Source organism: Eschrichtius robustus, chromosome 4, assembly GCF_028021215.1.
Source record: "Eschrichtius robustus isolate mEscRob2 chromosome 4, mEscRob2.pri, whole genome shotgun sequence".
NCBI classification, from domain to species: domain Eukaryota; kingdom Metazoa; phylum Chordata; class Mammalia; order Artiodactyla; family Eschrichtiidae; genus Eschrichtius; species Eschrichtius robustus.
The window spans coordinates 12,742,400-12,760,462 of record NC_090827.1 but is presented as its reverse complement, the minus strand read 5'-3'; the positions used below and the strand labels follow the sequence as shown (position 1 = coordinate 12,760,462).

The following is an 18,063-nucleotide window of genomic DNA, read 5'->3' as shown; positions in this document are numbered from 1 at the left end:
CTATATATATATATAGAGCCACAATTTCTTTAGTCATTCTTCCATTGATGGACACTCAACACTTAGGTTGTTTCCATGTCTTAGCTTTTATAAGTAATGTTGCTATGAGCATGGGGGTGCAGATATCTTTATGAGTTGGTGTTTTTGTTTCCTTTGAATATATTTTCAGAAGCGGAATTGCTGGATCATATGGTAGTTCTATTTTTAATTTTTTGAGGGGCCTCCATACTGTTTTCCATACTGGCTATACCAGTTAACAATCCGACACAGTGCACAAGGGTTCCCTTTTTTCCATATCCATGCTAGCATTTGTTAAAGCTTATCTTTTTTTTTTTTTGCCTCAAACTACTTTTTATTTGCAACTACATGATTTCACGCAATTCTTCGAAACAACGACATAAAATAGATTTCCTTGTGTATAAATAACTTACATACTCTCCATAAAGTAAATGCTCAAAGGTGCTAGAACAGATCGTCCACTCCTACAGTGTTCTCATATCCAACAGAGTTGATGCACAATATATAAATACTCAAGTCCAATATTAAAAACTCAGGCACTTGACTAACTTTAATAAAGTTTCTCAAACTATATCAATATATCTAAAGTGCATATATATTTTTTAAGAAAGATTATTCTCAATAACTTCTCTATAAAAATAAGTTTGATGGTTTAGCCCATCTAACTTTACTACTTTGAGTATGAACTTTTAATATGCAGTCAGGCTTATTCTACCTTCTCTCAACATGACACCAACAGAATCAAAGCAGCTAGTGAGTTGCTAACATGTGAGGATTAATCCAGTGATTCCGGTCACAATGCATTCCAGGAGGAGGTACCCATGTTACTGGAATTGGGCGATATGGTTTATTCTTCCTTCCCCGATTTGGATAACCAAATGGAACAGGAGGAGGGCAGTGACTTTGATGACCATTCCCTCGGTACATTCCTGGTTTTTTTCTGGGTAAAGGGTGCCACATTGGAAGAGGCGGGAATATCAGCTCTGAAATCTGGTACACGGGGCTGGGGGTCGCAGCCCCTGAATTGGGTTTCACTTCTACTTCCTTACTTGTTTCTTCATCTGAAGAAGAGGACCCTGAATGATAATCAGAGGTAACTTATCAAGGGCCCTGGTCACTTTCTTGGAAATCTCCTCCTTGTTCTCATCCTCATTTTCAAAGCTGGCAACAATGAATGCATTGTTTTTCTCTCCATACCCACAGCACACCTCACATGGGTCCGCCCATAGAGTGAGTTCCTCTGGCAAGCCCAGGTCACTGTACAAAACGCAGCAGCTGTTCTCACAGGCTTTCAGGACGTCAGGATCAACTCTCTGAAACTTATTGACACGAACGCATCTGTAGGCCTGTCCTTTTGATGGTTTTTCCGGATACCAGTGATTTTTATATTTTTCTTGGAGTATTAGAGTCAATTTCTCAGCAAACCTCTCGACTGCTGCTTTTTTTCAACTTATCATGTTTTCGAACTAGCCTTGTGAAAAAGAAGACTACGGCAGCAATTTCGTTCTTCATCTTTCCCGCCGCCGCCTCCGCTCTGGGGCCACCGATTCCCTCCTGGCCGGGAACCGAGGGCGCCGCCTCAGCGGGCCGGCGCTCGGCGGCAATGAGCGCGGCGAGCCTCGTCTGGCGCGTGCGGCTCCCGCGTCGTCGGGCGGCCGACCGCGCGCTGAGAGGGCGGGCTGGTGCTAAAGCTTATGTTTTTGAAAATGTCTATTGTAGCAGGTAGAAGGAGATACCTCATTGTGGTTTAAATTTGTATTTCCTTATTGACTTGTGACGTTGAGCATCTTTTTATTTACCTGTTGGGCTTTTAAATATTTTCTTTGGAGAAATGTTTATTCAGATCCTTTGCCCATTTTTCAATTTTTTTTTTTTTTTTGGTTATTGAGTTGCATGAATTATTTATATATTTTGGATAGTAATCCCTTACTATATATATTGTTTGCAAATATTTTTTCCCATTCCAGAAGTTGTCCTTTCACCTTGTTGATGGCTTCTTTCACTGTACAGGACCTTTTTATTTGATGTAGTCCCAACTGTTTGTTTGTTGTCGTTGTTGCTCATGCTTTAGGTGCCATATCCAAAAAATCATTACCAAGCTCATGTCAAGGACTTTTATTCCTACATCTTCTTTGAGGAATTTCATGGATTCAGGTCTTACATTTAAATCTTTAATCTATGTTGAGTTAATTTTTGTGAGTGGTGTAAGATAGGGGTCCAGCTTCATTCTTTTCCATGTGAATATCCAATTATCCTAACACCATTTATTAAAAAGAGTGTTTTCTCTCCATTGAGTACTCCTGGCTCTCTTGTCAAATATTAGTTGACTATATATGCTTGGGTTTATTTCTGAGCTCTCACTTCTGTTCCATTGGTCTATTTGTCTTTTTGTTTGTTTTTTGTTTTTTAAAGATTTTGTTGATGTGGACCATTTTTAAAGTCTCCATTGAACCCATTACAACATTGCTTCCGTTTCATGCCTTAGTCCCTTGGCTGTGAGGCATGTTGGATCCTAGCTCCCCAGCCAGGGACTGAACCTGCACCCCTCGTATTGGAAGGCAAAGTCTCCCACTGGACCGCCAGGGAAGTCCTGGTCTACTTGTTTTTATACCATTACCATGATGTTTTGATAAATATAGGTTTAGGGTATAGCTTGAAATCAGAAAGTATGATGCCTCCTGCTTGTTCTTCTTTTTCAGGATTGCTTTGGCTATTCAGGGCTTTTTTGGTTCCACATAAGTTTTAGGATATTTTTTTTACTTCTGTAAAAAAATGCCGTTAGAATCTTGATAGGGATTGGATTGAATCTACAGATGGCTTTCTGTTAGTATTGACATTTTAATAATATTAATTCTTCCAATCCATGAACATCAGATACTTTTTCATGTATTTATGTCTTCTTAAATTTCTTTCATCGACTTCTTGCAATTTTCTTTAGTTAAGTTTATTCCTAAGGACTGTATCCTTTTTGATGCTGTTGTAAATGGGATTGATTTCTTTATTTCTTTTTCAGAAAATTCATTGTTAGTGTATAGAAATGCTATTAATTTTTATATGTTAATTGTGTGTCCAACTTTACTGAATTCATTGATTAGATCTAACAGTTTTTTGGTTGTGACTTTAGGATTTTTCTATATAAAATCATGTTATCTGCAAATAGTGACAATTTCGCTTCTTCCTTTCCAAGTCTGATACCTTTTATTTCTTTTTCATGACTACTCTAGGTAGGATATAGTACTTGCAATACTGTAAGTTGAATAAGAATGGTAAGAGTGAGCACCCTTGTCTTGTTCCTGATCTTAGAGGAAAAGCTTCAACTTTTCACCACTGAGTATGATATTATCTATGGACTTGTCATATATGGCCTTTATTATGTTGATATATGTTTCCTGTATGCCTAATTTAAAGGGTTTTTATCATGAATGGATTTTGAATTTTGTCAAATGCTTTTTCTGCGTCTGTTGAGATGATCACATGAGTCTTTTGTTTCATTCTATTAGTGCGATGTATCATATTGATTGATTTGCATATACCATGGTTAAACACACACACACACACACACACAAACCATCAGGATAAGAAACAAGGAACATTGGATATACAAAACAACCAGGAAATAATTAACAAAATGCAACAGTTAAGTCCTCACCTACCAATAATTACTTTAAACATAAATGCTTTAAATATACTTTCTATCCCTTTCTCTTCCTCATCTCCTTCTGAAATTCCCATAATGCAAATATTGTTCCTTTTCATTATGTCCCATAATTCCCATAAGCTTTCTTCACTTTTTTTTCTTTTCTTTTCTTTTTTTTTCTTCTCTCACTGGATAATTTCCAGTGTCTTATCCTCCAAGTAGCTGATTCTTTCTGATGCATGGTCGAGTCTACTTTTGAAACTCTCTATTGAATTTTTCAACTCAGTTATTATATTTTTTAACTCTAGGATTTTTTTGTTTGTTTGTTTGATGTTTGCTGTGTGCTTGTTGAACTTCTCATTGAGTTTATGCATTGTTTTCCTAATTTCATTTAGTGGTCTGTCTGTGTTTTTTTGCAGTTCACTAAACTTCCTTAAGAGGATTATTCTGAATTCTTTGTCTGACAGTTCATAGATCTCCGTTTCTGTAGGGCCAGTTATCAGGGCTTTATTAATTTCCTCTGTCATATTTACCTGATTTTTTGTGATCCTTGATTCCTTACATCAGTATCTTCACATTCAAGTAACTGGGTTCCTCTTCCAGACTTTACAGATTTGCTTTGGCAGAGTCAGTTGTTCACCAGTTGGTTCGTTTTGGGTTTCTGTGTGTGTCTGCTGGTAATATCTTTGGGAAGATGGGTTCTGCTATTTTTGAGTGAGGCAACTGTTGAGCTCTGAGAATAGAGATAGGGGGTATGCCACTGGCTGAGAATAGTTGAATAGAACTTCTGGCTTGGTTCCCTACCCAAGTGAGGCTGGAAGATGGGCTCCACAGTTGCCTGGATTCTCTGGTCATGCTTACTAGATGGGAGTGGATACTATATTCAGTAGTAGACAGGGCTATGAATTGGCTTCCCTGCTCTGGCAGGGCAGAGGGATGGGACCAAGATTTGAAGAACCAAATCAGGCTACAGTGTGTGCACTGAATTCTTTGGTCATGTGAGGCCACTGGTTTTGCTCTGCAGATGGGGGAAGCCATGGGCTGTGCTCTCTATTCAAGTGCCGCTGTATGTAGGGCTATTGAACGGGCTACACAGCATTCTGTGTGCTCTGGTTGGGGTTCCCTCGTTAGACAGGCTGAAGGCTGTATTCAGTGATGAGCAGGGCTATGCATTAAATTCCCTGCCCAGGGGCAGTGGAAGAAGCAGCTCTAAAGCTGGTAAAGCTCTTTGTATATTGTCTTAACAAAGCTGACCACACCCCAAGTTCCCTGACCAACAGGGCCACTGACTTTGTTTTGGAAACTATCAGTCTTCCCATCTGCCTTGCAGCTAGAGTGCAGCTAGGCTGTGCAGCTTCTATGAGTTGACGCCAGCCCTTCTGGTTAGATGGGGCCAGAAAACACTTTCCACAGTGAGTGGTCTGTGATTCGGCTCTTTGCCTGGGTGAAAGGGGGAGGGGCTGTTCCAGACGAGTCTCAACTTCCTACACAGGCTCTCCATTCGGGATGCACCAGGAGCTACCCTCAGCCTTGGCTGTAAATTAATCCCCCGTCTGTGTGTAGCATGGGAATGTCCCATGCTAGGTACTGGCTTTACTTTAGGGCCGATCAGTTCTGCCCTTTTGCCTTTGACTCAAATGGCACTGAGCTGCACTGTTTCCAAGAGTTGTAGCCTGTCTTTTGGTCAGATGGGCCTGAGGACACTCTCCATGGTGTGGGGTTGGGGTGAGTCTGTGACTCAGCGACTCAGCTCCTTGCCTGGGTGTAGGGACACTGGGCTCTAGGGCTGGCAAAACTCCTCATTTGAGGATCTATATCAGGCAGGTCTGTACCCAGCCAAGTTCCCTCATCAGAGTGTGCCCCTGACTTGATTCTGCAATGAGCAAAGCCACAGGGTAGTATTACTACTTGGGTTCACATGTGTGAACTTGGTCTGCTAAGATCTTTGTGCTGGCTGTTGCAAGCCCTTCCCTCTCACCATCATATCAGCCCTGCATATTCCCCTGCAATCCCTGTGGTGCGACATCAGAGTAGAGGCTCCTGCAACGCAACCCACGATGCTCTGTGTGTGTGTGTGTGTGTGTATGGGGGGGCTGGTTGTCCCTTCTGTGTTCTCTTTTCCCACTAGAGCAACCAGAGGCTTAGAGGAGACCTTTCCACATGGTATTCTGCTGGCCTGGGGGAGGGGCAGTACAGTCTACATGTAGCCACTTTTCTTACCCTTCCAATGTAGTCTGTCTTGGTCTCTTTGTTGCAAGGGGTGCTTCAACCTCACCCCTGTGTTTTAGGATTCTCTCAGTGATGCCTTGTTCTTAAATAATTGTTAGTTTTTCTTCTTGTTAAGGGGAATGAAGTCATGAAAAACATATGTTGCCGTCGTGGTGATGTCAGTCCTCCCTCCATGTCTTTTTGTGGCTTGAGGCTTGTTTCTTTTTGTTGCTGAGTGATATTCTATTGTATAGATGTACCACAATTTGTTTCATCATCAACCTATTGAAAGAAAACTTGGTTGCTTCCAGTTTTAGGCAATTATGAATAAAGTTGCCTCAAACATTCATGCGCAGCTTTTGTGTGTGGAGGTATATGTTTTCAACTCATCTGGGGAAACACCTGGTAGTATAGTCATTGGATCATATACTTAGACTATGCTTAGCTTTGTAAGAAACTGCTAAACTGTCTTCCGACGTGGCTGAACCATTTTGCAATCTCACCAGCCATTAATGTGAGTTCCCTGCTGCTTCACACCCTCACCAATATTTGATATTATTAGTTTTAATACTTAAAAAAAATTCTAATATATATGTATCTCATTGGTATCCCATTGTTTCATTTGCAATTGCCTAATAACATATCTTGTTGAGCACTTTTTCAGATACTTATTTACCACCTACGTATCTTCTTTGTCAAGGTTAGGATATTTTGCCCATTTTTTAATTGACATGTTTATTTTCTTATTATTGAATTTTAAGAGTCCTTTGTATGCTTTGGACACAAGTTTGTTACCAGATATGTGCTTAGCAAGTATTTTCTACAAGTATGTGGTTTGTCATTTTGTTTTTTAAGTGTATTTTGCAAAGCAAAGTTTTTCATTTTAATAAATTCCAACTTATCAATTTTTTCTTTGGATCATGCTCTACTTTACACCTTCTCTCCTCTCTAACTCTTCCTTTAAAATTTATGATTTCCAATTAGAAGATCTCTAGGGCTTCCCTGGTGGTGCAGTGGTTAAGAATCTGCCTGCTAATGCAGGGGACACGGGTTCGAGCCCTGGTCCGGGAAGATCCCACATGTCGTGCAGCAACTAAGCCCGTGCACCACAACTACTGAGCCTGTTCTCTAGAGCCCGCGAGCCACAACTACTGAGCCTGCGTGCTGCAACTACTGAAGCCCGTGCACCTAGAGCCTGTGCTCCACAACAAGAAAAGCCACCACAATGAGAAGCCTGCACACTGCAACAAAGAGTAGCCCCTGTTCTCCGCAACTAGAGAAAAGCCCGTGCGCAGCAATGAAGACCCAATGCAGCAAAAAATAAAATAAATAAAAAAACTTTTTTAAAAAGAATTTCCTTCCTAAAAAAAAAAAAAAAAAAATCTCTAAAACTTACCATATGGGCCTTGTATTAGTTTCCTAGGGCTACTGTAACAAATCACCACAAAAGAGTACAGAATATTCTCTTTCAGTTTTGGACATTAGAAGTCCAAAATCATGGTGTCAGGAGGGTTATTTCTTCCTGGAGGCTCTGAGAGAGCATCAAGGAGAAACCAGCTTGCACCTTCTACATTTTACTTTGAAATCTGCTCAGGTAAATGTTCAAGTTCATTCCTTGCGAGTTCTACTTACCACCCAATAGTTGAACACAATTCAGCCAATTTCTGATGCTTTATAACAAGAATCACCTTTCCTCCAGCATCCAATAACGTTCTTCATTTCTATCTGAGACCTCATTAGAAACATCTTTCATATTCTAGCAGTGTTTGGTTAATGATTATATATATATACACACGAGTGTGTGTGTGTGTAAATGATAGAAGCTTTCTCTATAGCTCTCTTCACTTCTTTCTGAGTCTTCACCAGAATCAGTTTTAATGTTCATATTTTTATAAACAATTACTTCAAGGTAATCTAGGCTTTTTCTGTCATGTGTTTCAAAACTCTTCTAGCCTTTATCTACTACCCAATTCCAAAATCACTTCTGCATTTTTTAGGTATTTATTATGGCAGCACCCCACTTTCCAGTATCAAAATCTGTATTAGTTAGGGTTCTACAGAGAAACAATAAGAGATTTTATCCATATCTATTTATCTATATCTGCCTCTGTGTCTATTTCAATATCTGTGTCACCTATCTATCTATCCATCCATCCATCTATGAAGAGATCTATTTTAAGCAATTGGTTTATGTGAGTGTAGGAGTTTACAAGTCCAAAATCTTTAGGGCAGTTAACAGGCAAGAAACTCAAACAGGAGTTGGTACTGCAGTCTTGAGGCAGAATTTCTTCTTCTCATAAAGATACCAATTGTTAGACGAGAACCCGTGCTGTTCCAGTATAAGCTCATCTTACTCATTTTACCTTGATTGTGTCTACAAACTTCTTATTTTCAAATAAGGTAACATTCACAGGTACCAATGGTTAGGACTTAGACATATCTTTTGGGGGGGCAAAATTCATCCTGCAACATGGTACAAAATTATATCATGAGTATCAAAAAACTAAATAAAAGAGTGCATCATTTTCTAGTGAACCTGATAATAAATAATAGAAAACTATTTTGCATTGGTTTGTTTTTTAAAATTCAGATTGATAACAAGATGAATTTTGTGGTAGGTAAATGTCACCTACCAACACCTTGAAAGACCACTAGAGAAACCTGCTAATCAAGAAAAACTAAGTTTATTAGACTTACTGCATTAAGGACAGATACTAATCTTAATAGATTCTCAAAAAGAAGAAATTAGAGAAAGGTATTTATAGTTTTAGGTGCTGGACTGGGTGATTTGAAAGTGTGTCTTAAAAGTCAGAGAACTGGTTGAAATTGTACAGAGTTTCTGCACTATAGATTTGGATTGACTTGTACTGTGTGAAGAGGATTTTGAAGTGAAATTTGATGAACAAGGGGGTTTAAATAGTTTAAAGTCTACTCTTCCAGGGACAAATATATTATACCAGGAAATATATAAGTATAAATATATATGTGTGTGTGTATGTGTGTGTGAGTGTACATAATATATTTTTAAGCTTTTATACATGGAAGCATCTCAAAAGTGTTTTGAGTCCACTAAAACCCGAGAGAATCAAATCTTCCTAAGCCAAAATATTTTTCAAAGGATCATATATTTCAAATATTATAGACTCTTGAATTTACTAAGATCTAAAAAAATATAACAAAACAAAAGGAATCCTTTCAAAAAATAGAAAATGGAGTCAAGAGAGAAGTGGCCACAAAATGATAATATTTTGATAATTTATAAAAAAAAAATTTACTTCTCTCTTCCTTTTCCTATCATTTAAAGAGAAGCAGCAATACATATGGACACAGTGCAAAGGAAAAATTGATAAAATATAAGTCAATATCACAAATTAAAACATTACACGTTTGATAAATGAACAGTAGTTTCAGAGCTCTATGCATATAAAATATAGTTACATTGCCTCAGTCAGCAAACCAGGGATTTTTTTCCTCCACCGTTGCTCTCTGCCTGCCCTAAGTACTACTATCTCTCGAATAGAGTTGTCTTAATTTTCACAAACTGTCAGGAAATGAGATATGCCTTTTTCTTTTTATATTTATGGGTAGCTAAAATTCCTGAGGGGATGAATTACTCAAGATAGTTAAAGATGGTAAGACAAGAAGTAATGGCCAGAAACATGGAGAACTCTTAAGCTAGATAAGATGAAGAAATTCTTAGTCATGAGGTCAATGAGGCAATTTAATAGGGTGCCCTGGGAGGTAGTCAAGATACCATCACTAAACACTATTCAGACTCAAGGGAAAATTAAAAAGACAAGCTCTGGGTAGGAGAATGAGAAATCATACATTTTTAGACAAGGGAGAAATAATCTATTATAGGCAAACTAGGATGCAGCTTTTAAATAGTGGGCCCATGTGAAAATGTTAATTCTAATTGGGATTAAAGTATCACATCTTAAGAATTAATTATACATTTTATGGGCAGGAGACCTAAATAGACATTTCTCCAAAGAAGATATACAGATTGCCAACAAACACATGAAAAAATTCTCAACATCATTAATGATTAGAGAAATGCAAGTCAAAACTACAATGAGATATCATCTCACACCTGTCAGAATGACCATCATCAAAAAATCTATAAACAATAAATGCTGGAGAGGGTGTGGAGAAAAGGGAACACTCTTGCACTGTTGGTGGGAATGTAAATTGATACAGCCACTATGGAGAACAGTATGGAGGTTCCTTAAAAAACTAAAAATAGAACTACCATATGACCCAGCAATCCCACTACTGGGCATATACCCTGAGAAAACCATAATTCAAAAAGAGTCATGTACCAAAATGTTCATTGCAGCTCTATTTACGACAGCCAGGACATGGAAGCAACCTAAGTGTCCATCAACAGATGAATGGATAAAGAAGATGTGGCACATATATGCAATGGAATGTTACTCAGCCATAAAAAGAAATGAAATTGAGTTATTTGTAGTGAGGTGGATGGCCCTAGAGTCTGTTATACAGAGTGAAGTTAAGTCAGAAAGAGAAAAACAAATACCGTATGCTAACACATATATACGGAATCTAAAAAACAAACAAACAAAATGGTCATGAAGAACCTAAGAGCAAGTTGGGAATAAAGATGCAGACCTACTAGAGAATGGACTTGAGGATACAGGGAGGGGGAAGGGTAAGCTGGGACAAAGTGAGAGAGTGGCATGGACATATATACACTACCAGACGTAAAATAGATAGCTAGTGGGAAGCAGCCGCACAGCACAGGGAGATCAGCTCGGTGGTTTGTGACCACCTAGAGGGGTGGGATAGGGAGGGTGGGAGGGAGGGAGACGCAAGAGGGAAGAGATATGGGAACATATGTATATGTATAACTGATTCACTTTGTTATAAAGCAGAAACTAACACACCATTGTAAAGCAATTATACTCCAATAAAGATGTTTAAAAAAAAGAATTAATTTTACATTTTAAAGTGATTTTTAAAGGCTTCAAGCAATATTTACTCAACAAATATTTACCGAGTCCCTACAATATGCCAGGCACTTTTCTAGACTTATTTAATATATATCTATAACATCATACATGTACATAGAATATAGGTTTCTAATAAAATACACTGATGACCTCAGTTGGTGACCTCAAACAACACAGGTACTTAAAATACACTAATGCTTCACTCATGTAGTAGCACACAGCAATATATATTAGTATTTAATATATATTAATACATTATACATGTTTCTATGAAAACGGCATGATGTTTCTTAAGTGCTTTAAATTCTGTCAATCAATATTGCTTAATTTTTTCCTACTGTTTCATTATACTATTCAACAGAGATGATTATAATTATAAATTATAATTTATTTTTACAGACTAATTTCTTTATCCTATAATAATTAAATATAAAACCTATATTTTAAAAAACTATGCTTCTCTAAGTAATGTAAGCAACATTTCATTCAAGGATTTTATTATGTAAAGTTACAGCAAATTTGAGGTGTAAAAAGTGTTGTAAAAATCACTGTAAATATTTAAATTATACAATTTGATTAGTTGTGATATATGTTTACGCTTCAAACCATCACTGCAATTAAGATAATGAACATAACTGTCCATCCACAGTGCTTTTTGTAATTTCTTCTTTTCAGCTTTCCCCATCCCATACCCATCACCAGGTAACAGTTGACCTGCTTTCTCTCATTATTGATTAGTTTGAATATCCTATAATTTTATGTAAAGGAATCATAAAGTATATATTCTTTCTTGTCTGGTTACTTTCACTCAGCATAATTATTTTGAGATTCATTTATGCTGTTGAATGTATTAATAGTCTATTCCTTTTAATTGCTCAGTAATATTCCATTGTACGGATATACCATCATTTGATTGTCTATTTACCTGTTAATGGTATTTTCGCTGTTGTTAGCAGTTTAGGGCTAATAAAAATAAAGCTGTTATGAATATGTATGTAAAAGTCTTTCTATGGACATACGCTTTTACTTATTTTTTTCAATACCTTGGAATAGAAGGACTGGGACCTACATTTAAAGTTTATGAAACTCCCAAGCTGTTTGCAAAATATTGTATCATTTTACATTTACCTAGCAGTGGGACATTTTTACTATGGAGTCATTCTACTAGGTGTATAGTAGTATTTCACTGTGGTTTTAAATGGCATTTTTCTAATGACTAATCGTGTTGGACATATTTTATATGCTTGTTGCTTGCAATCCACATATCTTCTTTCATTAACTGTCTCTTCAAATCTTTTGCACATGTTTAATGGCTTATGGGTTGTCCAGTGTGTGACTTGAAATTGTTTTTTCATTCTCTTAGTGTCTTTCCAAGAGCTTAATTTTGATAAAGTCTATTTAACATTTATTTATTTAGTTGATCATACATTTGGTGTCTAATAAATACATTTGTCTAACTCAAGGTCACAAAGGTCTTCTCTTATGTATTTTTCTTGAAATTTTAAGTCTTTAGTTTTACACATAGATCTATGTTACAATCTGAGTTAAGATTTGTATATGGTGATAAATATGGGTCAAATTTGTTTTATATATATATATATATATATATATATACAAGCATTTGCTGAAAAGGCTATTTTTCTCCAAGAAATTGCCTTTATACTTTGTCAAAAATAAATTGCCCATCTATGTGTGGGTCTATTTGTTGACACACTACTGTGTTCCACTGATCTATTTGTCCATCTTTTCCACAGTATCCACTCTCTTGATGACTGCTACTTTCTCGTAAGTTTGTTGGTAGCTACACAAAGCCTCCTGGGATTTTGACTGGGATTATGAGAAATCTGTAACTCAAAAGGGGTAGAATTAACCTTTTAAGTATACTGCTGTATTAACACTGCCTATCTCTCCATGTATAAATATTCTTTCTTCAGTTTATTCAACAATAATTTATACATTTTAGCATATAGGTCTTTTACAACTTTTATCATATTTATCCTTAATTATTTAAAAGTTTTCATGTTCTTTTAAAAAGTATTCTTTTTCATTTAAAATTTTCATCTTTTTATTGTTAGTAAATATAAATTATAATTTTTTTATGTCAGTCCTATATATTGCAATCACTATTGCGTCTTGCAAAATGCAATCACTATTTCTAATAGTTTTTTGTAGATTCCATAGAATTCTCTTCATAGATGATTATGCCATATGCAAACAAGTAGAGTTATTTCTTCTTTTCTCAAATTGATTTGTTTTATTTATTTTTTTGTTGTTTATTGCACTGCCTAGAAGTACAAGTTCAATGTTGAGTAGCAGTGTTGACAGTAGCACTTCTTCTTTTTTTTTTTTTTAAAGAACCATTTTGGGTTTTTTTGGTATTTATTTATTTATTTATTTATTTATTTATTTATTTATTTATTTATTTTTGACTGTGTTGGGTCTTCGTTTCTTTGCAAGGGCTTTCTCTAGTTGCGGCAAGCGGGTGCCACTCTTCATCGCGGTGCGTGGGCCTCTCACTGTCGCGGCCTCTCTTGTTGAGGAGCACAGGCTCCAGACGCGCAGGCTCAGTAGTTGTGGCTCACGGGCCTAGTTGCTCCGCGGCATGCGGGATCCTCCCAGACCAGGGCTTGAACCCGTGTCCCCTGCATTGGCAGACAGATTCTCAACCACTGCGCCACCAGGGAAGCCCGAGAGTAGCATTTCTTTCTTTCTTCCTGAACTTAGCAGGGAAACCATTCAATTTTTTATAATTAAGAATGTGAAAGAAAGAAAACCTATAGGTCTTTCCTAGTTTCCTTTCTCAGGTTGAGGAAGTGCCTATATGTATGTGTGTGTGTGTGTGTGTGTGTGTGTATATATATATATATATATATTTATGGATGTATTTTGTTAAATGCAATATCAATAAATATTGCAATGGGGTATTTTTTATAAATATCCAACATACTTTTCAATGTCTCAAGTTGTACTCTCAGTCCAAGCAGGTTGAGGATTCTGTTGTATCACATGGACAATGTTTATAGGATTTTGAATGAGATAATGACTTGAACAAAAGCATTAACATTCTTCTCTTTATGTGGCTCAGACATTACCAGAGCTTCATAGAAGAAAAAAAGGGCAATATAAATGACAAAAAAACTTTGAAATTAAATTGTAGTCCTTTTTGGGTACATTTATCAAAACATCTTACAAAGGTAATAAAGAGAATAAATATTATTATTTGCTTATCAAGTTTGTAAATATTATTACTTGTAATGCACAGTGTTGATGCTGTTATAGTAAATGAAGCACTTTCAGAAACAGCTGGTAGGAGTGAATATTGAAGTTTTGCGAGACAATCACAATATCCTATTAAGTAAAAATCCGGTTACAAAACAAAATACACAGTATAGTCATATTTTTGTAGTATAGGTAACTGTAAAACATCTCAGAAAATTATTAAAACTACATGTAATGCATACTTATAGATTATCTGAATGATTAATTATATGAATTATTTTTGCTTTCATCTCTGCAACTTTATGTTTTTGAAAACTTTGTACAACAGCCATATTGCAAGATGTGTTTTTCAGAATAGACTTTGAGTAGAGATTAGAGTGCGAGATATTTACTGTGGAGTACTCTGGGGATTAAAGCTTTTAAGGAAGGAAAGAACACAGAATTGGTCAGAGGAAGAAAGCAACCTGTGATTCAGTTTCAAAGAAAACCTCAATCAACATGCAGATGTTCTGAAAGGGAATAATTTATTTGCCAAAGAAAACTGCTCAGGGTTATTTTCTGCAAGTAACAACATGATTTTTAATGTCACAAATTATGCTTTCTTCATAAGCAGGATGGAGACTTTACTGACTCACATGAGAATTATTTTTAGGAGTATCCAGACATCAGGTTAAGAAAAATGACTTCAAAGCAGCCATTATAAAAATATTTTAATAACTAAAGGAAACTATGTTTAAATAATTAAAGAGAGGTATTATGACAATCTCCCATCAAATAGAGAATATCAATAAAGAGATGGGAATTATAAAATAGGAATCAAATGGAAATTCTGGAGACAAATATAACTGAAATAAAAAATTCACTGGAAGAGCTAACAGTAGGTTTGAACTGGCAGAAGAAAGAATCAGCAAACTTGAAGGTAGATAGAGATTATACATTTAGAATAACAAACAGAAAAATGAATGAAGAAAAATGAACAGAGCCTTAGAGAAATGTGAGACACCTATTTAAGCACACCATCATAAGCATAATGGGATTACTCACAAAGAGAGGAGAGAGAAGATGGAGCAGAAAAATATATGAAGAAATAATGGTGAAAAACTCCTAGAAATTTGATGAAGAATATTACTCTACACAATCAGTAAGCTAAATAAACAAAAAATACTATATATAAACAAAGAGATTCATACCCATACATTTCACAGTGAAAATGTTGAAAGCCAAAAACAAAGAAAAAATCTTGAAAACAGAAATAGAAGAATGACTTTATAAGAGCTGATAAAGCAGTCCAGCAATGTTGACAGATACAAAATCAAAATACAAAAATCAGTTACAGTTCTCTATAGAGGTAATGAGCTATCTGGAAATAATATTATGAAACATTTCCAGTTAGCCTCAAAAAGAGTAAAATATCAGGAGTGAATTTAACAAAAGAAATGTAAATGTACATTGAAAATTACAAAGAATTGTTGAAAGAAATTAAAGAATAAATAAATGGAAAGACATTTGTGTTCATGGATTAGAACACTTAATACTGTTAAGATAGCAATATTCCTCGAATTTATCTACAGATTTAATGCAATCCTATCAAAAATTCAAACTGCTATTTTTGCGGAAATTGACAAGCTGATCGTAAAATTCATATAGAAATGCAGGGAAGTTAGTTAGCCAAAAATAAAGAAGAACAAAGTTGGAAAAGCCACACTATTCAATAAGTAAATTTTAAAATTTACAAGAAAGCTACAGTAATTTTTTTTAAAAATGTGGTAGTACCATATAAATAGACATGTAGACCAATGTAATAGAATTGAGAGTCCAGAAATAACTCATACATTTATGGTCAATTGATTATTAACAAGCTTTCCAAAATCATTCAGTGGGGGAAATGCTGTTGGGATAACTGGATATCCACATGCATAAGAATTAATCTGGATACCTAAGTTCTACCGTATAGAACCATATGACCATCTATATATATACCATATGAACTCAAATAGACAAAGGACCTTAATATGAGAGCTAAAACTATAAAATTCTTCTAAGGAAGCACAATGTAAATCTACATGTCCTTGGATTAAGCAACAGTTTCTTAGGTGACATCTAAAGCATAAGCAACCAAAGAAAAAATAGACAAATTGGACTTTATCAAAATAAAAAATTTTGTATGTCAAAGGAGACTATCAAGAAAGTTAAAAGATAATCCACAGAATGAGATAGAATATTTGTATATCTGATAAGGGATCTAGTGTCCAGAATATATAAAGACAACCCATAACCCAACAAAAAATAAATAATTCAAATATAAATTAAGCAAAGACCTTGAAATAAACGTTTCTCCAAAGAAGATATACAGGTGGCCAAACAAACACATGAAAAGATGCCCAACATCATTAGTCATTAGAGAAATTCAAATCAAAACCACAATGAGATCTTATCTCACACCGTATAGAATGACTATCATCAAGAAACAAGAGATACATGTTGGTGAAGATGTGGAGAAAGAGAACTCTTGTACACTGTTGGTGGGAATGTAAATTTGGTCAGCTACTATGGAAAACAGCAGGTTTTGAGGTTCCTCAAAAAATTTAAAGTAGAACTACCATATGATTCAGCAATTCCACTTCTGGGTACACAGTCAAAGGAAATGAAAACATGATATTGAAGAGATACATGCACTCCCTTGTTTATTGTAGCATTATTCATCATAGCCAAGATATGGAAACAACCCAAGTGCCCACAATAGATGAATGGATAAAGAAGATATGGTAAAAATATATACAAATATTATTCAGCCATGAGAAAGAAGGAAACCTTGCCATTTGGGACAACACGGGACCTTGAGGATATTATGCTAAGTGAGATAAGTCAGTCAAAGAAAAAAAATACTATGATATCACATGTGAATCTAAAAAGTCAAACTTCTAAAAGCAGAGAGTAAATGGTGGTTACCAGAGGCTGTGTGTTAGAAGAATAGGAGAGATGTTGTTTAATGGTACAAACTTGCAACTAGTAGACAATTAATTTCTGGAGATCTAATATACAGTATAGTGAATATAGACAATGATATTGTATTATAATTATCAAATTTGAGAGATTAGATCTTAATTTTTTCCACCACAAAAAAGAAATGATAATTATGTGACATGATAGAGGTGCTAATTATCACTACAGTGGCAGTCATGTTACAATATATAAATGTTTCAAATCAATGTATGTATAAATGTATGCTGTACACCTTAAATTTACATACTGTTATGTATCAATTATATTTCAATAAGAATTCATTTTAAAAATACAATGAGATACTACTTTATACCCATTAGGATACCTATTCTGGGTGTTTCATGTAAATAAAATCAAACAATATATGGTCTTGTGACTTGCTTCTTTCACTTAGCATTATATTTTTAAGGTTCATCTATGTTGTATCATGTATCAGCATGTCATTCTGAATATTTATGCATTTCATGAAAGTCCAAAATGAAGCAAAACTTTAAAAAACCCTGAAAAGATTAATGCACAAATCATAGAGATTTAAACCCTCTCAATAATTGATAGACTAAGAATGGAGAAAATTAGTAAATGTATGGATGACTTGAATAACCAACTTTAATTAATTGATATTTATGTAACACTGCACTCAACAACAGCAGAACGAACATTCATATAAAAATAACACAGAACATATACCAAATAGGCCATATTCTGGGCCATAAAGCATATCTGAATACATTTAGAAGGATTCAGTCATACAAAATACAGACTTTGATCCTGTAAAATTAAATGAGAAATAGATTTCAGAGAAATATCTGGAAAACAAAATATTTGCAAACTAAATAGCACACATTAAGAAAAACCCAGTGGGTCAAAGAAGAAATTACAAGAAAAATTAGTATTTGGCATTGAATTAATAAGAAAGCACAACAAAAAAAAATTGTGAGATTCAGTTAAATAGTACTGAGAGAGTAAGAATGGTCTCTAAATCATTTAACTTAGTTACCTTCTTAA

At 35.4% G+C, this 18,063-nt stretch overlaps 2 pseudogenes; one reads left to right on the top strand and one right to left on the bottom strand.

Moving 5' to 3' along the window:
• Positions 1-371: 371 nt before the first annotated feature.
• On the bottom strand, positions 372-1,664 carry LOC137763591 (protein BTG3-like; annotated as a pseudogene).
• The window catches only part of LOC137764463 (stromal membrane-associated protein 1 pseudogene), a 55,688-nt pseudogene continuing 39,246 nt past the window's right edge, over positions 1,622-18,063 (top strand).